The sequence below is a fragment of the Pungitius pungitius genome, chromosome 12 (assembly GCF_949316345.1).
Source record: "Pungitius pungitius chromosome 12, fPunPun2.1, whole genome shotgun sequence".
NCBI lineage: Eukaryota > Metazoa > Chordata > Actinopteri > Perciformes > Gasterosteidae > Pungitius > Pungitius pungitius.
Genome location: NC_084911.1, coordinates 8,753,630 through 8,776,694, shown reverse-complemented (window position 1 = coordinate 8,776,694; position 23,065 = coordinate 8,753,630). Strand labels below are relative to the sequence as shown.

The 23,065-nt window shown below is 45.1% G+C and overlaps 1 non-coding gene across 1 annotated transcript; it reads left to right on the top strand.

Annotated features, from left to right (window-relative positions):
• The first annotated feature begins 2,696 nt into the window (after window positions 1-2,696).
• On the top strand, window positions 2,697-2,768 carry trnae-cuc (transfer RNA glutamic acid (anticodon CUC)). Its single transcript has one exon. It is a non-coding gene; the product is annotated as a tRNA-Glu (tRNA).
• Window positions 2,769-23,065: the final 20,297 nt, after the last annotated feature.

Genomic DNA, 23,065 nt, shown 5'->3' with positions numbered 1-23,065 from the left:
GCAAATATATACATTGGAGACCAAAACAGCAAAAAGAGATATTGGCCATTCATCAGGTCACAAGAAATCCAATTAATTTCCAAGTTGCTACAAAAAAGTTTAGCATGTGGACATAAAAGGTAATAATCAAACAGTGTTAACAGGTAGTTTCTGCTGTGTGGCCCACAGTAGACCCTTATTGCAGGTTGAAGTATTCCGGTCACACTTTATAATATCTCTCAAGTCAAAAGACAGGATCAGTGTCAAGTTAACTGCTGCACATTATATACAGAGACATTCAGCTCAGCGTTGTCCAAAGACTCCAGATCAAAGTGTTTCTAATTTGTTACCCCTTTCCATAGAGGAAAGTAAAATATTAGATGCTTATATTAGTATGATGTGAGACAGTTCAACGCCACAGATTAAAGCCCCATATATGACCATGCAATCAAATAAACACCTCTCTGACAATATGCAAACAATATGGTCTAACACATATTTTTCTAGACGGTGTATAAAATGTATCATTAAGTTGATGTAGCTAATCATACCAAATATTCTTGTTTCTCCGGGTGACTCTGCAACCTCATCAACGGCCTCCGGGGGCCAAGTTCAGCCGACGAGACCTTTCCATGACCCTGTTCACTGGTGCACCTGGACTCCATGGAACAACACACTGTCCCGGGACTGCCCAAACAACGGTGCCTTCAAGACAGACAGGCCGGCAGTCAGACCGGGTCGAAAGCAGGACCTGACTCAGCTGCAGCCACCCAGGTGCGCTCTGCCCGCCCCAGCACAACGACTCTTCTATTTACTCCCTTGTTTACCACATTTTACCTCATTTCCCCGACCATGGTCTATGTTTGCCGTCATTCTGAGCCGTAGGGGGATTTTCCTCCGGACGGATAGGTTCTCAAACTTGGGAAAAAAAAAAAACAGACTTGTGGTCACCTTGACTGTGGATGTGAGATTTGACGGGAAAAAACCTGACATCTCCCAGACCAAAGGGAGCAACACAGGTGAGAGGGGCAAATAAACATATGCACTTGGGAAACCGAAATAGAAAAAACGGTTAACCTGCAGGACATCTGTGTGTGCTCTTTCCTTGGTGAAGTGTGTACGTGCGCCATAGTGGTGCACTTTGTGTACACCCACTTCCTCAACCAGAATTGGTGTTTTTCAGGGCATGGCCTTTAAGAGGTCATTTAAGCGGTACAAAATTAAACCTGGTTCCTACCTCCTAGTTTAAACCTTCTATTATTCTCATCTTCTACACCCAAGACTAAGAATCTACCTGTTTTAGATCCAAACAAGCCAAGTGGACTGGCACCGTCTCAGAAACCCCAGGATCCCTCCTAAAGAAACACTGTGGAGGATGCCAGCGTGTGAGCGAGGCCAATCCGTGGAATGATGCACCATCACAAAGCGAGGCCATCGGTGTGATAGGAGGCTCCGAACCTAAAACTTGATTGTTAGCCTGTTTGAGGTAATGGTTGTTACTTGGTCACCAATACAACCAGGCACACATGAGTGAGAGGAAAAACAGAAGTAAGATGAGTCTTTCTCTCTCTCTCTTTCTCTCTCTCTCTCTTTCTGTCTCACACACCCTCTATTCAGACCATCTAAGGCAGAGATGGTGTTTGATGGATGGCAGCAGAGCCTGTGACTGACCAAGGACCTGTGGTGCCACTGATTTGATTTAACGTTTACCGGTACATATTTACAAAGAAGGGGAAGACATTCTCCTGTCAAGTTCAGGAGCATCTGATGGTGCTGCTACGGCATGAATCGGTCTGCAGCTGGGTCTCACCAGCGTCAGAGCTCAGGCAGCAGGCTCATCTGCCGCCAGGCGTGGTGAGACAACTTCCATAATCCTGCTGATGCCTGTGAATTCCTCCCTCAGCCCATCAGCATGATTACACATGTGGGTTCGTATGGCCACACCACATAATTATGACCATCCCATTAAATGTTTGTAATGTCCTCTCACGACCGTTGGTTTCAGATGAATTTTTTTCCATCTGTTGTCACGTTGTATTGTAAGCCCACATTGCGTAGTTAAACAAAATTCCGCCGATGTTGGGGAGATAAATGGAGCGGATTAGCGCTTCAGCCTTTCGATAACAGGGTTTAGACACTGCATCCTGTCTTTGGCAGGACATCAGCTATTATCTCAGGTTGCATTACGTGGCTATGACTGACAGAAGAGATTTCTGCTGTTTATGTCATCCCTGGCTGTACTACAGCTTGGCCCAACTGTGCCAGTCTGCTATCCCCCTTGCCCATTATTGTCTTACAACTGCTTTTTTCAGGAGAGCATATACAATCTTTTGGGCTATGGGATTTTGTTTTATTGCTCCAAATGTGTCGAGAAGGAATTTTAATGTGCAGTTCGATTCAAAACAGTGTGACTGAGAGCAGGAAGGGAAGAACGGGTGCAGTGGGGTATCCCTCTACTCAGCTACTCGCAGACTTTTCTGTTTCGATTTTATTCTAAAGGGATATTTAAGAATAAAGTTTACCCTGCACAGTTGTACTTATTACATCTCACATCTGATAACCTTGCAGAGAGATACTTACACAACGAGCTTACACACTCACAACACAAGCCAAAGGGTCCTCCGGCACAATGATGCTTCAAACAGCATGCTAACCTTAGCTACATCCATATCGGCACCCTTAAATAAACAAGTGAGAAAAGTGCAAGTGTTTCGCCGTCCCTGGTGGTCTAGTGGTTAGGATTCGGCGCTCTCACCGCCGCGGCCCGGGTTCGATTCCCGGTCAGGGAACGTTGCTTTTGCCAAAAGCCATGGCTGTTACCTACGTTACCCACCTATGTTTAATATGCATCAAAAGTTCCATCTCGACAACAGCTAACGTTAGTCATTTGTTGTTTAGCTAGCAATAGTACACGCACACATCGGATAGTAACATCAAGCATCCTGCCATCTAATGCTAGCATGCTAATGCGCTAATCGCGATTAGCATAACACGGTGTACACACTGCATAGAAATGAGACGGTATGAAAAACACACATACCCATTAATCTACCCCATGTAGTCTTTAATTCAATGTGCGGTAACCGAAGCTATTAAAATGTATCGGTATTCACACAGAACTATTAAAATGTATCGGTATTCACACAGAACTATTCAAATGTATCGGTATCCACACAGAACTGGTCAAATGTATCGGTATTCACACAGAACTATTCAAATGTATCGGTATTCACACAGAACTGGTCAAATGTATCGGTATTCACACAGAACTATTCAAATGTATCGGTATTCACACAGAACTATTAAAATGTATCGGTATTCACACAGAACTATTAAAATGTATCGGTATTCACACAGAACTATTAAAATGTATCGGTATTCACACAGAACTATTAAAATGTATCGGTATTCACACAGAACTATTAAAATGTATCGGTATTCACACAGAACTATTCAAATGTATCGGTATTCACACAGAACTATTCAAATGTATCGGTATTCACACAGAACTATTCAAATGTATCGGTATTCACACAGAACTATTCAAATGTATCGGTATTCACACAGAACGGGCCTCCTGACTAGCTTGTGGCTTCCCCTCGTGGTGCTACCATGGCAACGGCGCTCTGAAATTTTGCTGGGAAACGTCTTAATTTTTTCTTCTTCTTCTATGAATTTTTATCATAAAATATGTTATTCTCAGAGACTTAAATTGTATTTGATGAGATTTGCTGCTTAAGTTGTTTTGCTGAATAACTTAAAATTGTGATTTTTTCCTCAAATTTTTATCAACCATAAAATGTTCTACGGTTTCCTCCTCCACAGTAGTTGCATTTATATGTACCATGTTTTCATACTTGTTGTAATGTTGTACTGTATTCTGGTGTGTCTTGATATAACGTATCATGACTCTTGTTCCTTCTAGCTAATCACATTTATCTGACTTTTTCCAATTAATCCAAATTAATTTCCTGTTAGCTGATGTAATTTGTCTAATACAAAGAAGATATATATATATATATTTATATTAACATTCCTTGCAATACATCAGTAAATAAACTGGTGAGTTAAGAGTTATCAATTGTGATATTATCTATTCAAATAAAGAAGAATAAAGAAATATCAGAATAGACAATGGTATGTTTTGCTTATTAAGTGCATAGAAAAAAATATTTTAATTGCAATAAGGTCAATTAGGATCTATTCATCATCTGGCTATGCTTTTAACAGTTTTAAATTCTGTAAGAATTGTTTACATTCATTTCATTGAACTGTCTCAGTGAGTATTCATGAAGGATGGTTTCATTAAGCTTCTTCTTGACACATGAATGGAGGGAAGGAATTGCAAGAAGGAAAAAGAGCATTTATGATTGCTGACTGTGACACATTAAGGGCTATTAAAAGAGGTAACTCCATCAGGACCAAAACATACTTTTTAGGAGAAGAGAACAAGCAGTGCAACACGGTATTTAAGAAACCCATTCATTCCCAGAACTTTTCTCCTACTTGTCTCTTGTCATTCCCTCCCTCCTGTCGTTAACACAGAAAACAAATCCAAAATGATTCAGAGTTGGAAAATACAAGACGAGTCATATGGAACTTTACTGCGGAGAGTACAAAAAACAAAATGTCAGCTTCTGCGCTCTCAGAGAAATCCTTGTTCTATAGGCAAGGATGTGTTTGTATTCATTTGGGTTCATTTAAAACTTTCCAATCAGCCCGGTAAATGTTTTAGGAAAAATTAAATGTTGCTATGAAGCTGCTAACTATTGGGAGTGGTGCAGTGAAGACCCAGTGTGAATGCTGGCTCTCTCTTTCACTCACAATATTGAAAGGCAAATGGAGAGAAAGACACATACTGTATTAACCGACTTGAACATTCACAGGCGATATCTTCCGTGCTACTTCCCACATGCTGCAGAGGTGACGGAGGAATAATTGTGTAAAATCTGGTGTTATGTCTTCACAACATTAAAGTCCTTTCAACTTTCTAATCTATCGGTTACTGTAACATATATAAGGATTTAGAAAAAAAAAACATTATGTCTACGAGACACAAAGAAAGTTCCAAAATTTGAGAGAACGTTCCGACTTTTCTGAAAATATTCATCATCAAATGCTCTGTGACCTGCAGATGGCGCAAGATGACCAGTCACAAAGTGCCGTCTGGATCCTTGAGATTCTGTGTCAATGGGAGACATGAGCTGAATGTGTGAATCCTAAGTTCGTGTTTGTGTGCCTGTGTGTGAGGAAATGATTGCTTCCATTACAGCGTCTGTGAAGGAAGTCGACACACACGCAGGGATTTCTCCTGCCGCATAACAGACTTTAAAATACTTTCAGGCGCATATGGGCGTGTTGATACCAAAGCATTCCATATTGTGTGTTAGAAAAGCTCTAACTGAGGTTTAGACGGTAAACAGTAAACCATAGTCTCTCCATGCTCTCTACATACATCCTTCGGTGACCGCCGAATGATTTTTTTTTTTATCTACCCTGTGTAAACAGATGGAAGCTATATCTGACTGTGGGAGCTTCTCTGTGACTCACTGTACAGCAGCAGTGTTAGTGGAGGCCTGACTGGCTTCACTGGGATCCACCTCCCAGTTCCTCCACAAACAGAATTAAGGAAACCTCGAGGAAGAGCAGTTGATTGATTCGCGTTTCCACTGAAGTCCCCGGGTCTGGGGAAGTCAGGATGCGCACGAGGAGCTGACTGGAAAACTAAACGTCACACAGGAGAGGAAGGTATGCCACAATTGGAGGACGGAGGGTCAGGGGTTCAGGTGTTGGCAAGCATTTCAGACTCTGTAACAGTTACGCCCATGTAGGAATGATGTGAGTATTTGCTTCATCACACAGCAATACTGATCCATGTTCATTCTTTTGGGCAGGAGATGCGCCAAGAAATATATATTTCTTGAATATCAAGCTACTTGACACTCACTTTGAACTCGGCTATATGCCCCTATTTGCTCAGAGGTCCTTTTCTTTCTAATATTGCCCAGATTGTGAGTCAAGGAAAACTGTCAGAGCTGTAGAGCGTTAACATTATATGAAAACTCAAAGGTACATATCTTAGCACGCCTCCCATCCAGTCCAGTCAAAGCCACGGGCTGTCGTCAGGTGTGTTTGTGAGCGGGATGCACCTGAGTCATAAAGCTTTGCTCTGTAACTACCCGCCCTTGAGCCGATGGCCCATTAGATTGGCTAGCTGACCCAAGGGCTCCGAAAGGAGACGGCTGAATGAAGCAATTCAAGACAAAAGAGAAAGAGAGAGAGAGGAGGGGGACGGGGGGGTAGACATATCAGTACGTGCATCAAAGTATTTATTCAGGTATACCCTGACCCCCGGTACCATCCCTTCACAACCTCAGGGAGCCGCTCATATCACCCCAAATCAGCAAACTACGTGAATTCTTGTATTCTGCAGCTCTAGTAACACACACATCACCATGGACCTGTTGGACAAACAACATCCCATGAAACTATTGCAAAGTTGGCTATGTACTCTGCTGTAGAGGGGGGTGGAATGCCAACCCTCAACGAGCCGGGTGGCCTCATGCCAAAAACCCAGAGCCTATTGAAGTTTATTCAAGCTTTAATTCAATCCAACCAGTTTCTTTAAGAAGAAAAAAAAACAGTAGAGAAAAAAAGATAAACCCAGAGTGGCAAGGGCTTCCAAGTGTAGGAGAACTATGTACACAGAAGCGTATTGCAGACAGTGAGAGCAGAGGCCTGAAAAAGCCTCAATATTGGACGGTTACCAGGGGGCATATGCACACAGATCTGTTTCTTCTTGTAGTTTGTTACGCAAGTGCCTGAAGTTTAGCTGTTCTTTCCTGCTTGTTAAAAAAAATTGGTTGCGGTTCAAAGAGGTTAATTTTGTGAAGAACAAAACACATCGACAACGTGTGAGAACTTCAGCGGTGTATGAGAGCACGCCACCTGTCTTTACTGCGTTTCTCAGGTTAAGAGTAACTTTACAGATGGAGTTTTGTAGGAAGCAGCGTTCAGCTGAAGCTTTGTTTCCTCGGTGCCTGTTGATGTTCTCTCCTGCGCCTCATCTTTCATGTCAGACCGTCACTGGCGTCCTGCGGGGTCGAATGTTGGGTCACGTCAGTGTGGTGCCAAGTGTCCTGGTGTCTCTGGCGCTGTGAAGCCAGACAAACACACACATGGGCGTACGAGGAATTCACACGCAGGCAGATACACAAATACCGTTTATACACACACACACACACACACATATGTGACATGCACACTGCACATGTATGCACAAATATATGCATGCTCGCACAGACTGTAGACCTATAATGACTCTAGTCTCTTTACTACCTGATCAATCATCCCAACTGCCATTAGATCAACCGAAAAGGCATTCCTTCCTAACAACTGAAGAAGGGGATAGCGTGGAGTGGAAAGGAGGGGGGGATTTATATATGAGGGATTTATATTTTAACTGCGAATGTGCAAAGTCAGTGTAACTGAAATCCATGTCAACACCATGAAAACATTTTTCAATATCGTTGATATTAATATGTTGTTTTTCATTTCACAACATTTCCTTTCTTCAGTATTTTCTCGGAGATTTCTCATTGGTTGTTCCCTCGCACCTCTCTTAGACTCTGTGAAAAATAGCTGGCAGATGTAAACAGTTGAAAACCTAAAAAGAGAGAACAAAAAAGCTGCCTCTAGCTCGAGTCGTGTTGATGCATGTTTTGTATCACACTGGTGTAAAAGTGGTAGAGGAGTATGAGGAGTAAAGCCTCTGTGGATAATGCACTTTATCTCCCCTGCTGTCTATATCTTTCAACCTGTCCCCCCTCCTTGCGTCTTAGCTCTTTGATATTTCTCTTTCTTCTGTCCGCTGAAAGAGCTGACTGTGCTGTTCTGAGCGAGTGCTCCGAGCGAGTTTATGTGTGTATTGTTCCCTTCTTCCTCGATTTGATGAGAACAGCTTGAAATAACAACGTCTGGGGGTGGAGTGTGACCCCTCTGTTCTATGTTTCATCTATTTTCCTTCTCTGTTCTCAGTTCTCCAGATGACAGAGATGCTCTCTGTAGATCTCCTGCAGGTGTAGGCCTTTTGACCCCCCTCTGGGACAGATTGCACCCTCACGCCTGTATGCACACACACACACATTCACACTAGGCTGCGAGTGTAAATGCGTGTAGAAACAGGTACACGCTCCCACACGAAGGCTGTAGCACGCGCGCATAAGCTGCCCCACCGTGGCGATGAGATAGGAAACCACCCGCCGAATCAAGCATGCATTGTGTTTCGATCCAAACCTGGAAAACCACCCGGTCGTGTAACCATAACAGCACAAAACTGAGCACGACATCACATGCACATGCATACAACTTCACCCACTGTGGTTTAAGGAAAGGACAAACTTATGCATGCCATGCTGCTATGCGAACCGGCTTATCAAAGGATCTGACCTGCTGACCTTGATGGGGTCATGTGTGAGGCGCAGGCTGCAGCCGCTGGCCCCACCAACACCAGAATGTCTGATGTCTCAGGAATCCGTGCAGCAGCGCCGCACTGCCTGACCACGCAGCCAGCACAACACAGAGCTGTACACCATAGTTCAGCCTTCTGTGTGGCAGGCAGGAGCCCAGGGGACAGAAGAAAAAAGAAGACGACTCACTAAAATCCGCTCATCGGCTGTGATAACAATATGGTTCTCTATTACCGTGCTGTGTGTCCTCAGTTTTATTTGAAGTTTTCTGGGTGGCAAGAAGAGCAGAAGCAGGAATTTAAAAAAAAGAATCTCTCAAAAAACTTTGACAGCAATTTCACCACATTACCAAGTTATTTATAACCATTAAATGAAACTTAGGCGAAAATTCAGTCAGGAAGACGGGACAGGCTGTGCCGTTCTCTGGAGGCTTCTCTCTCCCTGGGGGCGCACGGCCAGCTGATTAGGGGCGGGGGCAGGTAGTACCAGCCAACCAGACGTGGGTGACGTTACCGTAAACCAATTGCATCAGTGCCAGCAAACGTTAAACGACTGTTCTCTCTTTTGCTGTCAGTTGTCATTTCAGCGCGCACCAAAGGCGACCCGCCACCTCTAATCTACAGCAGAACCTGGCACATCAGGAAATTGAAGCAACTTATTCGCTACCACCATCACCACCAGTGTCTGGACTCCCAGAGGGGGGGGGGAGGATATGCCTCATCTTGGCTCGGCATCCCGGCACCTGTTCTATCCTACGGCAGGATGGAGTCCAAGTCTCAAACACATTGCAATATCAATACCCTTTCTCCACAGATATTTGGTATAAGTATATTGTGTGTAGCACATGTGTTCTACTTGGCATCCATATGTGTGACCTGATATCCGGAGGAATTAGAAAAGTTGAACAGAAATGACATCAGAGATTCACCAAATCAAACCCACTTTTTTATCTGGGACAGCCCCGATTTCCCGGCCTGAATATAGTTTGTCTATAAGATTGTTCTCAGTTTTTGGTGAAAAAATATCCCATGCTCTTTTTGTTTGGTAGATTTCATAATCCGTAATCTGTGCACCACGCTGCACGTGCACACTTTCCACAGGTTGCGGTACTCGGTTTCCCAATAAGGTGCTTGCGCTCAAAAAAAACGATCAAAGAACAGGCGATTGATTTGAGGTTAACTCTGCAGGCAGTGTTTATGTCGTCAGGTGACCTCAGTTGGCTGCAGATAAAAGCCTCTGCAGTGGTTACGCACGCGTCCCCCCCACAGGCTCCGCTGTCTGTCCTCCGGACAACGTACTGCTCGTTATCCCTCCCAACACCACAAAGATCTCTGCTCTGTGTGTTCCTGTGCATGTATGGTTATGTAGTTAGTATGTGCACGATAGAGTATGTGATCGTGTGTATGTGGACATAATTGTGTGTATATATCTGTGTTTTTGCAGGAGCTCGCACCAGCCGCAATCACTTTTGATGGATATCTACTCTGGCTTTGGAGAGCTGTACGTTTTCCAGTGTGACTCATGGGGCTTCTGACGGATGTCTGTACCAATTTACTGCTACTGCCACTGCTGCTGGTCTTGTTCACCACCCCAAGTGTGTGTGTGTGTGTGTGTGTGTCAGTCTATGAATAACTGTCCTGTGCAGTGGCTGGTTGTGGTTGTAGTTTCCAACTTCTGCTAGTGGACTTTCCACTCTTTTCTTGAACAGCAGAAGAGGGGAGTTAAGGGGCTGCTAGACTCCTTTAATGACACTAAATACCGACACATCAACGCAAAAAATGAAACATGCAAAAATGAGTCAGCCACGTTCTTACGGGTGATTCACTCCAATCTTCTGTCTTCTGTTGTCAGACTCACTTACTTTATTAATCCAAGCAAAAGTATAGGTCTGCTCTGAGCAGCATGTCATCATGTTACTACCCTGAGGTACAGACAAAGGTGCATGCCTTTCTCTTGTAAAGGTTACATAACTTCATTGATGAACCGAACAGACTAATGTACGCCGACAACAAGACAATTTCTGTTGAATCACCAGACGACGCGGTGGCTCCTCAGGTCACCCAGTTCAGGTGTCATGTGGGACTTGAACTTTTGAACTTGCAGAACGCTGCAGTGATACATTTTTTTTTCTTCTACCTGCAACGCCTTACCTGGAAAGGTTCACTTGTACTGCCTCATTGATTTATCATTTTGACAAACAGAGCTATTCCAATTTTCCCCCACGAAAACCTGTTTTATGTGCAACCCCACAACAGACAAATAGAGAGCAGTAAAGTGTGAACAATGATATTATGTGAGGTAAAGGTAAACAAGTAAATATATGACAGGGTGAAAATGTGATGTCACTGAATCCCATACTGCTAAAGTTAACACAGGATGAAACGGGTTTGTCTGTGGTCCACTGGTCTTCGTCTCCTCGCCAGAAGGAACCAGGGATGTGCGGCTGTGTGTGTGATGACATTTCACTGTATGTCCTCTGAAGTAGGGATTAGGCCAATGTGGAAAGATTGACGAGCTCTTAAAGCAAAAAGAATGCTAAAATGAGCATATGTTCACATACCTGAGTCATTGGTAACAGCCAATGAGATTTGTTATTTAGAGTGGGTGGAAACTTGTTTGCTTTATAACAGTCTCAACAGTTTGTTTTAAGTAATAAATAGCTTAAAGACCATTTTAATCAATAATTATTATATTAGATACAGCTAAAGATGAATGGTAAATGAATACCTTGTAAACTAAGGGGTACATGTCAGTGCAGGTATTTCTTACAGAAAGTATAACGCTATAAAGGCATTACATACCTTTGAGCTGAAGCAGCTAATTGGCAAAAAGGGATTTACTTTGGTAGATCCAAGTCTTATCTAATCCAAACCCACTTGGGGTGAGAAAGGAGTGAGTAACCTCATCTAGTCGAGTGAAAAAAGAAAAATATTTCTTTCAGATCCCCGTAGGCGACAAGCATTTTCATGAACTGCGTGACTAATTGCGGACTGCTTCAAACAATCCCAGCCTCTTTGCAGCAGGATGTCCCACAAGGGAATCGTTCAGAGATCATGGCAATACAGTTCAGCCTTTTAAACAGCATATTTTTGTACATTCCTCCTTTACATGGGTCTGCTGCTATTAAATAGCAGGAAAAGGATGAGTCAAATCTTTTGGCTTTGCAGCGTGTGAGTGGCCCGACCACCCAGTTGGCCGCCATGTTTCTGATTCATTCTCTCCCAAAAAGAGAGATTCCGAATGCCCGCTGCTGACCCAAACATGAAGCATTTTTTTATTGAGGATGATCCCTGTGTGGAAGGACTTACCTCTATTCACTCTTCTTTTTTGTCCTCATCTGTAAGCAAAGGAGCGTATACTGTGATTCTTGTCTTCATCGCAGGCTATTCTGGTCTGAGGTTACCCAGGACACCGTGTGGCTTCGCCCCAGTTTAGCTTTCCACAGTATTCCTGAGATAAATCATTCCTGTTTCTTACGCAAATAATAAATATTCATTAATGGTTCCTCCACATTTTCTCAGATTCCTCCTCCTCATTATTTTGTGTCAGCACCGTAATCTCTAAAAGCATTTTACCCTTCTGGACTTCCAGAAATAATCCTTGGCTAATATTGACACGTGCTAAAGATGTGCGCCTGCGGTAGTAGAGCCGGACCAGAGGTCTGTGAAGAGGGTCGTGGAGCCAAGGCCAAACCGAGAGGCTGCACAGAGAGGAGAGGGGAGTCAGCGGAACAACGGTGCATCAAAGACACCACGATGAACCACCGGCCTTGTTTCTGCCTCTCTCCGCCTCTCAGACCCAGGCCCTATTTACAGAAAGAGCAACATGAGGGCAAACAGCAAAGCCTCCATTATTGTTGTTATCATTTCAGCAAAAAGACATTTTCCAAGCCAAAACTAATTTAGGGACGCTAGTGTTTAATGTGTGTGCTTGGCCATGCACGGGGCGCAATTGCGTGTGTGTGCGCGTTGTGTCGGGCGGCACACCCCTTTCCGTTGATCTCCGCGTGTTTACCCATGTCGCTTTAGCTAACTGAGAGACATATTTGTCAGCTTCACTGTACCCAGTGGGACCGGAGGCCCCTCGGCTGCTCTGTCCAGTGCCGTGGCTCAGCTACACGGACGGACTTGCCGGTGGCACGGCCATTCTTGGATTCTGGGCATTGCTCCCATCCTCGCATTGAAGTGATGAAGGAGGACTCTGTCACACCCCCCCTCCTCCTCCTCCTCCTCCTCACCCATGGCTCCAGCGGCGAGGAGGCACCCAGGGGACATGCTGGCTGGCGTCTGAAGCCACATTCACACAGCTGACAAGAACGGGCCCGGCTGCTCTCGGTGATGGTGCCGGGGTGTCTTGCCGGCCTGCTGCCCACGGCTGTCCAGCTCAGCTGTGAAGTGCATCGCAGGCACAGCTGTTTTTAACGGGTCAGCATGCCCCGATTCTTCTGTTCACGTTAGAACTGACTGCAGGTAGTTCTCTACAAGGCCGGTTCCCACCAAACGCATTTAAACCAAACCGTGGTCTCAGCCCACACTGGAACCTGATAATGGTTTAAGGATTTAACGCTCTTGCACCCTGCACTTACCCTCATCATGTCAAAAGAGAAGACATCTCTGTTCACTTGACTGCTCCCTTAAACACAGCCTCTCAATCTAAAATCCAATCCCCTGAACAGGGTCAGGCATTTGTTTTGATAACACAGCAGAAGGGTTTAACGGTGCCAGCCTGCCCAGGTGCCGATGAATAGAGAGCCGCGACAAAGGGCCATCAACTGAATGGAGCATCAAAGCCGCCACTGATGATTTGATGATGATTGAGGGTCCCTGCATGAGGGTAAGGCCTCCTTCTTCAGAGAGCAGTTTGTGAGCGAAAAAGCACCATCATACCGGTTCAACCTGCCTTTGATTTTGAGTCCATGGTGGCGCCGACGTCAGCTGAGTCTCACCGGTGAGTGGGCAGCAGGAACAAAGGGTCCAGTTAACCCGGTGCATTGTCCCGATTGTAATAGCAAACACAGGCACGGGCTGGGTGGGGATTTCGGTTGAAATGTTACTGGAGAACAGAACAGAGCCATAGATGAAAGCAAAACGGAAATAAAGCTGCTCTCTTTCCCTTTTTTCATTCGGTGAACCTAACTCTCAATACAGGCTCCGCCCACATAATTACCTTGGCTGGCCACCTGTTTTTTGGGTAAGCAATGTTCAAGTTATCAAATCCGAGGGTGGACGAAGAGAGAAAAGAAATAATGGAAAAGCATTTAGTTTGAGCACGCCGGGCGCATACCAAGGCTCAGCTCGCAGATTCCAAAGACAAGCTGATGGAAGAGAGCCAGGTCGCCTCACACGGGAGGGGAGGAGATACGAACGAGAGGACAGAAGAAGATGGAGTAAGAACGGAAGAGAGTACGAGAGGGGGGGTGGTTAGTTGGAGGCATTAAAGAGATATTCTCTTTAATCAGCGACCTGCAGGACGCTGATGGACAAGGGACAGTGAGTGATGGAGGCGGATTGTGAGAGAGGTGGCAGGGGGGGGGTGACGAAGATGAAGAGGAGTAGCTTGAGCAACACTACAGCTGGATTACCTCAAATGCCCCCCCCCCCCTTACCCTCCCCCATCCTTTACCCCAATAACCCCTACCTGCCTTCTGTTTGCCCTCATGACCCCACCCCCAGAAAAAAATAATGGCACTGTCTCCTGGCTAAAATTCCCAAATGTAGTGTCGTAAAGAAAAAGATAAATGCAGCCGTGATGCAGCGTGAATTGTTGACCTTGGCAGTTCACTCACAGAGAGGCTTGGACAGGGGGAACGCGGCCAATCGGGGCCCTGCGAGGATTAATAGTCCAGCGAGATGGAACGAGAAAACCCACGCCACAAGTGGTTTGTCATGTTCTCTCTACAGTTCCTACGACCGCATATGTATCCCCCACACACACACACACACACACACACATCACATCACAGACCCGAGTCCAGGATCCCAGACTCCGAACCAGACTCACGTGTGCTTGTTTAGAGAACAAGTGAGCCTCTTTGTTAAATGACACCACTATCCTTCACTCCAGAGGTAACTCACTGACAGACTGTTCAGTCGCTAGAAGAGAGATGGATGAAGACACTTTGTACTTTAAAGAGAGAGGGAGGGGAAATGAACTGATTTGACCAAGAGATAGCGGAATGATAGAAGAGGATACGTTATTGTCAGTAAGCCGGTTAAAGAACTGTGATAAAGGACGACACCAGAGAGGCTAGAAGAAAAATATTCAACATACGCTTGGATTCCCGAAGTTCTGGCCAAAGCAACAGGAGCTGCATCCTTGTGAGACGCAGAGGCATCCGAGGCCAGATTACTGTCTCCACGGTCTGCCCTGACAACCAATCCCCACCCTGGAAGCTTTGTAACCCTGGCCACGAGAAGGTGGGGCAGGGTCAGGGGTCGGGAGTTATAGGGCTGACAGACAAGAGAGATTGATGCCCGTTGACAAAACTTGAGCCCTCCACGGTCTCAGCGGCAGCCCTGACTGCTCCCCAGGGGCCACGGGGTGTGAGGGGGGGTGGAGGATCAGAGATAAAGATACAAGCCCCCATCCCCATCTCCTCCCCAGGGACACGCAGTCTGACTGCCCCCAATTCACATACACTTAAATGCTCTGCCACTGTCCTGTTGGGTCTTGTTTGATCATGTCCTAAACTTTAAGGGGACGCGGCGGAAGGCCTCAGTAAAATGAGAGCCCTCACATATATTTTGTTTCATCCTGTCGCGAATTCCTGCAGGGGGGGGGGGGGGGGGGTCATGTGGCGTTACTGTATCCACGTGTGTCCATCGGGGTCGAGGAGGGCGTGGTGTTGCTGGGTGAAGGTAAGATGGAGCGGGTCTAGTGGGCGGAGTTACTGTAAAGTACTGCGGCGTTAACTGTCACGGATAGAGTTACATGCGGGACCAAAACAGGGTGCAAAAAAAATGAAGACAAAAAGAGACAAGGCATCCTTAATTGTTTGTCATGACGTCAGGTCGTTGTAGCACTTCCTCTCGCAGAAAATAATCTGCAAGGCGAGAAGAACATGGATCCGGTTGTGTCTACTCTCTCCTTCTCTCGTTACACAAAGTCATTCGCGCTCTCTGTGGAGAGTACACGAGATGTTGGATGGATTCTCTTTGAAGATATACACAAAGTGGTGAATCTTTTGCCTGCAGGGGCTACAGGGTGAATAGTGATCTGTGTGTATGTCTGTTTGTTTGTTTTTGCACCCTGACACGTGACATGGATGGACTCCAGGAATGACCCTTCAGGTGAATGAAGAGTCCATGCAGTCACAAAGAAAAGCAGTACTATGCAACTCGTATCTCATTTGCATAAACTGACCATCCGTCTATGCAGGAATACTGATGGTAAGTCAGTGTTTTGCTTTCACCACTTCCCAAATTTGTCATCAAACACGTTGTTCCTTCAGGCGGTTTGTTAATGTCTCTCTTTGTTGGAATGCAGGACTATATTCTTTTAACAAATCTTTTTACTCTCTGTTCAAAAGTAAAGTTTATTTTTTAAGTATTTGTATATTTAGTATATGACTTATGTTATATGAAGCGTATGGAGGGAGAAGAACTTTTCCATTCAATCTGCTTGAAAGTGACCTTAACAATATGAGACAAAACATTTGATTGTGCTAACTTATTTTCATATACCAAAGACATAACAGGAACAATAATATCCTCTGCAGTAAAATGAAGAAAATGAACATTCTTGGCAACTATAACTGCCGGATCATTTTAGACTAAAATATTGGACATTTCCAGATTTGCTGCTTATTCTGAATACGTTTGGAGTTTGAGAAAGATGATGGCATCACGACATTAACAAAATCAATTGGTAAAGAATATAATTGCTATTTGCAGGACTTAAAGGATGAAATAAAAGCAGCTTTGTGAGTCACATAAAGTAAGAGAGAAACATGAACCACATTCACAAAATGTGGTCCCTGTGTGCTTAGATGTTTGCACGGGTTAGTTATGGCTTTCCATGTTTTTATATACAGATCTAAACGTTCCCTACAAATAAAAAATGGCAACCAATTTAAATAAGCACATTTATTTAATTTATTTTTTTAAACAAGAAGGGATACCTTTTTGGAGCATTTTCAGGTGTCCACAAGCTGTCCTCCCGCCGTCTCTGACTGTGCTCTATCAAGTGAACAAGGTGAGGATTAGGTGTAAACAGAGGATCACTGGATGTTTGAAGGCAACCATGAGGTCATGTTCACGGCCCCGTCCACTTCCAAACCTGTTTCCTCCATTGATTGGGAATGTTTATCACATTAGGGGGAGGTCAAGGAGGGGGTCAAGTCAAAGAGGGGCGAGCGAGTTTCCATCCAGCCGCCTGGCTTATGATAATGTCCAGAGCCTGTCCACAGACACGAAAACCTGTTGAGAGGGATTTAGTTCATCTGAGGAGGGACAACGTGCTTGTGATTAATTGAGGGTTGAAAGAAATGTGAGGTTTTGAAGAACAGGCTGCAAAAGAAAACTACAAGAAGCTTCTTGAAATTCTAGAATTTCCTTTTTTTTTCTTCTATCCCCTGGCTCACAAACACCTTTTGATATCTACATGTCAGCATTCTCAGTATGCCATTGACCTGCCCGTGTTCAGCTCCTCCTCTGTAATTTGAATCATCAGCCTTCGCTCAGATCAGCAAAACACTCACATGTAGCTTTCATCTCCAGACTCAGGACTAGTTCAGGGTCCTTTCCCCCGTGACCCACGTCTTGCCTTGGTCTAGCCCGGGGCACAAAGGCATCCCTCTCATGAATGACAGGGCTGGGACCTCCCCTGCCTCCCCATTTGACCCCCTTGTTGGCCTAATTGTGTGTAATGCCAGGGCAATACCCCACCCAATCCCAGAAGGCCCACGGGCTAGAGAGGCCAATTATTTCCTTATTGTTGACACAGACAACCTGACAGTCTCCCTCCCACATAACTTCTGTCCTTGCTTGTACTCCTGTGTCTCTGCCTCCCCTCTCTTCCCATCCTTTTTTTTTTAGGACCACCTAGGTGTTTGCAGGGCCTAATGCACACAAGGGGCCCAGGACTTTTCTTCGTGAGATATGTTGGCAGGGTCCTCTCTGCTCTGCATACCGGCAGAGAGAGCCATTAACAATGCCGCCTGAAGGCACAACTGTGACGGGAGGGTGTGGAGGGGTTAAAGGTCCCCCGCTGTAGAGCAAAAGTCATTTGTTTACTTCTTGACACAGAAGAGTTAAACCTGAAAACAATATGAATAATAATCATTCATTTATTTAAATTAATTCAACTTAACCACCAAAAAAATCTACATTTAGGGGACAAAACTTTGGTATTACCTCCGAGCAACGGTAACATTTTACAGAGGGACTCAAAGCAACCGCCACAACTTCTCACGATTTGTCAATGGCTATTTAGGCTATTTTTGAGTAAAAAAACAGGAACTAGTCAAAAGATTCTGAAGACAGTTGAAGCGAAGAAAAACAACAAGTCCCTCTGGGACAAAACATTATCATATGTTATGTGAACAGTGTGGAGTCAAGGACAGAAAGCTGGGATATTGAAGCCCCTTTTGATCTTGTGCCTTGCATGGATGCCAACCAACGTGTGTGTGTGTGTGTGTGTGCATGTGTGTGTGTGTGTGTGTGTGAGTTATGATCTGCACCTTTCTGCAAGTTGTCAGGTATGATACCGGTGAAGGAACGGGAAACAAAAGACAACTTTGCCAAGCACCAAAGACCAGAGGAGGTTTGAGTGCGTGCCTACACACAGTGGTTAATTGTTACTGCACAGCACTTTGACCACACGCTAAAACCTTCTCCCGGGTAAGCAGCAACAAGGTCCCACCTCTTCAACTTGTTGTCCTCTCCCTTGCCTTGGTCTTTATCTAATGCATTTTGTGGCCTACCTGGATGGTATTTTTTAGCAAAGTACATCGTAACAAAACTGCCTTTATGTGGAGCCTCACACCGTGCTTTTAACCCCTAACTACCTCAGCTGTCAGACCAAGATGGAGTATGTGTGTGTGTGTGTGTGTGGGTGGGTGTGGGGGGGTATGGCATACGGTGTGGTATATCTGATTTGATCTCTCTCTCCCTCTGTTCTACGGCCTGAAATGTTCAGCTCCCCTTCTCAAGTGCTCACACAACATCCCTTATGTGACAGTTATTGTTCTACTGGGATACGAATCCCACCAGGTGTGTATGATGTGTCTGACACGCTTATGATTTAGCGCCGCAGGTCTGTGCTTTTTTAACGAGCTAGAGGAGCCTGAGCAGACGGATGGATAGGTTGGACCCACGGGAGCCATACAGGCTCCTAGAGCGAGAGAGAGAGGGGGGGGGATCCTGGCAGTGTTGCGACCCGGGTGTGGGCCCAGGCTGGTGTCAGCCGTGACACCTGAGCCAAACTGTAACACCACCAGCGTGGTGGGTCCCTCTAATCACTCTGACTGCCCAACTTCCACTATCAGGTTTCAGATTCCAAGGGGCTGCGTCGGGTCCAGGCTCTGGTCCAGTAGGGGTGAGGTGTCTGGTTTGCTTTAACAACAAACATTTATTGACACTCTCGCAGATACCACTCAAAGCCCTTGCGTTGCTCATACACAAAGTCCAAAACACAAATATTAACAAATTAACACATCCTTTAGTTCATGCAAACCACACATGCAGCTCCCACCCAAAGCCCCGGAGCCTCTTAACTGTAACGGTGGTGGAGTTACAGGGAAGATCACAGTCGACCTGGGTCTCAGAATGGATCGTCTTCACAGTTAACAAGACTGAGTCTCACCCAGCAGATGGTAGACAACTGGACTTTTGGGATATATGATCACTTGTATGCTAGATGTTGCCCCTCCAATAAAGTGGACTATATGGAGAAAATTTGCCAGCTGTTCCTCTCCATTTTAAACCTCTTCCCATAAAAAGCCCATGTGACTTTTAGAAAGTTGTGTTATTAGCCCCTTACAGACACAGCATTCTCATAATCAAATTAACCTTGGCAGAAAATGAAAGGGCCAGTGAATAAACACTCACTAAATCCGTCATTGACATTTAAAGACTGCCTCTTTTGTGGTTCAAACATGGATATAGGGGCGCAAAATTTGATGCTGGGTAATACAGTGCTGTGATGACATGGCAAACTATCAGTTTACCGTGTTAATTGAACATCTAATAGCTTGCACAGAGCAGATGGCCTGAGGTGATACTTGTCCTCTTAACCCCTGTCTTTGGGTTTTATTTCAGGATCAGCAGGAGGGGGTGGGGTTAGAGAGAGGCAGTGGACGGTCTCCATGCCCAGGACTAAAGCCTCCCTGTTGCGACCCGTTCCTCCCCTCATCTTTGCCGACATCCACCACGTCCAAATTTAGGTGAGGGGAAAACTATGCGCGGAGATATTTCAGTAAACTGTGTGTCAATAGTGATCTGTGCCAAACCAAACTCCATTTGCACTTGTTTCTCTTCTTAATCGCTCATCTAAACAAGCTTGAGGGTTGGTGGGAAAGAAGGGAAGAACGGCAAGGGGGGCGGGAGGTGGAAAGGTGAGGAGGCAAAAAAAAGGGGGAGTAGATGGGGGTTTGCCAAAATAAATGTATGAAAGCAGTCTTTGACTGACTGGCATCTTTGAAGTGAGCTATAATTGTAGGCCTCTTGTCCAGCAGTGGAGCCTGTGGCGAGCCAGGTCCTAGCCAAGCTGAGATGTCTGGCTGCAGCACTGAGGAAACATCATTGCTTAACAATAAACAAGAGTGAAGAGGGCCTAAGATCAGCGTGATACATGCTTTGGTGGAACCACAAAAAAGTCTGAAAATCACCATATCATTCATTCGTCGAAATGCGGCCGTTACGTCCACGTTGACCGCTGAGAACCCCCCCCCCCCCCTCCCGCCTGAGAGATGACGGCATGTATAACGAGGTAAGTACCAAAGCACTACGAGGGCTGAGGAGGATGCTCACAAAGCTCCTTTCACAGCAGCACACATACAGCCATTAGGCAACACTAAGTGCTCAAATCTCTCAGAACGACGCTACCTGTGGGTGCCGCACTCAGCTTCTCTGCAAGAACGAGCGAAACGTGTAGGAATACGTGTGTTCACGGGGTACATGGGTACATGTGCAACAGGCGTTGTCTGTGTGTGTGTGTGTAGGGGGGGGGGGGGGGGTCTCGGACATGTGAGGGACATAAGAGTCAGATGTGGTTGAGTCAGGCTCTTACTGACCACACAGAGGTTTTTTCCACCCAGGGGGGAAGTGTGACAAGTTCACGTGAGCTGTGATTAAAACATGGCTCCTTGAAATCTTATTTTTAAACCCGTGCAAGCAAGAGATTATTAAACAGAACTCCCAAAATAATAACTTGCACAATGCACCTCTTTTTAAGCATTAGATTTTTTTTTGTAAAGGGAGTGTCCCACCATAACACTTGAGAAAAGGGGGAAACCCAGCTTGCCTGAAAATACCCCTTGGTGTGTGTGCAGGACGGATCAGTCAGCTGTTGCAGGGAGCACAACTGTACATGTTGGAGCAGGGCTTAAAATGACTGCAAAGTGTTTCTTGTCATAAGTTTAAATGATCTTATGATGAGGATACCCAACAACTAAGCTAGTGTGACAAGAAGATGGAGAGGCTGATCATCTCGTTGCGGCTACTTGATGTTTTCGTGAATTCAAGCACCATGCCAATCACACATTCCAGGTCCTGCAGATGCAATCTGACTTTGTATTTTGTCAGATATCTTCCACCATTCCTTAACCCTCAACTTAACGTTACAACTACCTTTGTTGGTCTTTCAATCAACACTGAAAACCCATATAAGTGGTCCTCTCTACTGGTCTGTTCTGCAACATTTATCCTAAGATTTTTTCTTAGCAAATGGAAGAACCTGGAAACAATCCAGAGGATAACAGCCTCCACCAACACCAACACCACCACCACACGTCCCACACATCGCCTGTTTGCCCTGAGTACACATATGTGTGCTTAGGTCCTGAGTTCTGGGCTGCCGGTCTGAACCCCAAAGTTGTTCTGCTGTTTGATCCCAGAGGTCTTCTCTCGTATTGTTCGAAACACCCACGTGTGTACTGTACTAGTGATTTAACATAAACGCCCACATGTACATGAACATTCATGTTGGGAATTCACTCACACTGCAGGGAATCTAAAATCCGTGTACTGTAGTAAAATTGCAGAGACACTGACTTTGACCTTGCTTTGGACTCCAAAACCGAAAACATGACAAGGATTATAATGTAAGAGAATATAATGTGATATGAAGTCTTGCTACAAGGTATTATAGAGAAGCGGGTCATCCAGTAGCAGCACTGAAAGAGCATCAGAGCAACAGGTTACAGAAGCACAAATAGGTGGTGATGTTAATAACACACGGCTTGGATTTAAAATCTGAAAAACTACTTCCAGCAAGGAATGAGGAATAGTCTTGGACTTGTTTTTGGTTGTCCAACAAGTGATTAATGTTTTTGCTGATAGCCTACTTATGCTTCTAGAACTACGTGGTTTTTAGGTTGTGCTGACACTGGCCAAAACCCAGTGCGCCTGGATTTCGTTCTGTTTAATGTGCCTGTTGACTTTGGCCACAAATCCTTCACACTATCTTTTGTAAAGCCTGGATTCAAGAGCATAAACCCTTTCACAATTCTTTGAAGCCACGGTAATACCGTAACACCAAAGAATGCTGGACAAATAGTTTACAACTTTCTCAAAAGTAATAATAAAGACATCATGTTAGACATTGTCTACATACAAACTGAAGATGCATGGGGGCACTGCATGCAGTGACACATACAGTACAAGGACTCACACATCCTGCAGACATAAACATACCTGCCCAGCATTTTTGACGCCTTCTTCTGGGCAATCCCCATTCTGTGAGTGTCGTCAGTGTTGGGTGAAATTAAGGACTGCCGAGGCCATCTGGGAGTAGAGCAAAAAGCAGTGAATGCCCCTTTTCTCCTGCATCTATCACAGAACCAGGCTAACCAACCCAGTCCAGCCAGCCAACTCGGGTGGATGGGTTGAAATTACACCAGTGTCAGACAGAGGGGAGGCAGGAATAACAGGCTCCACTGTCTCTAGCCTGCGTTAGCCTCTCTGCCCGGGTCTACGGCTCAGGCCAAAAGACAAAAACAGAGGCAAGTGCAGGAAGGGAGGGGACTGAAGGAGATCCTCCGGGGCAGAAATGTGAATCGGAAAGTCAAACAAGTTGAAATGTTTGAAAGTAAATAGAGGGAAATTGGATCATGAAAAATGAATAAAATTTGTGGAAGTGTAGTTCATTAAAAAGATAAAAAGAACGCTGAGAAGATTGATTATGACCTGAGGGAAGGATGAAGGGAGACAGCTGCAGAGAAAGATTCAATAAAAGCATGAGAGACAGCAGAGGAGATATGGAATAAAAAATACAGGCCAACTAATATATCAAACACAGCAGAATGACGTAAGACAGACCTGGATTGTATCCAAGTCAAATGAAAAACACACACTTAAGCTGCTTGCTGATCCCACACACCTAGTGTGTGTCTCTCTGGGTCTCTTTCATCTGCAGCTCTGAAGCAACAGCCAGAACACATGAAAACTGTTCAGGTAACC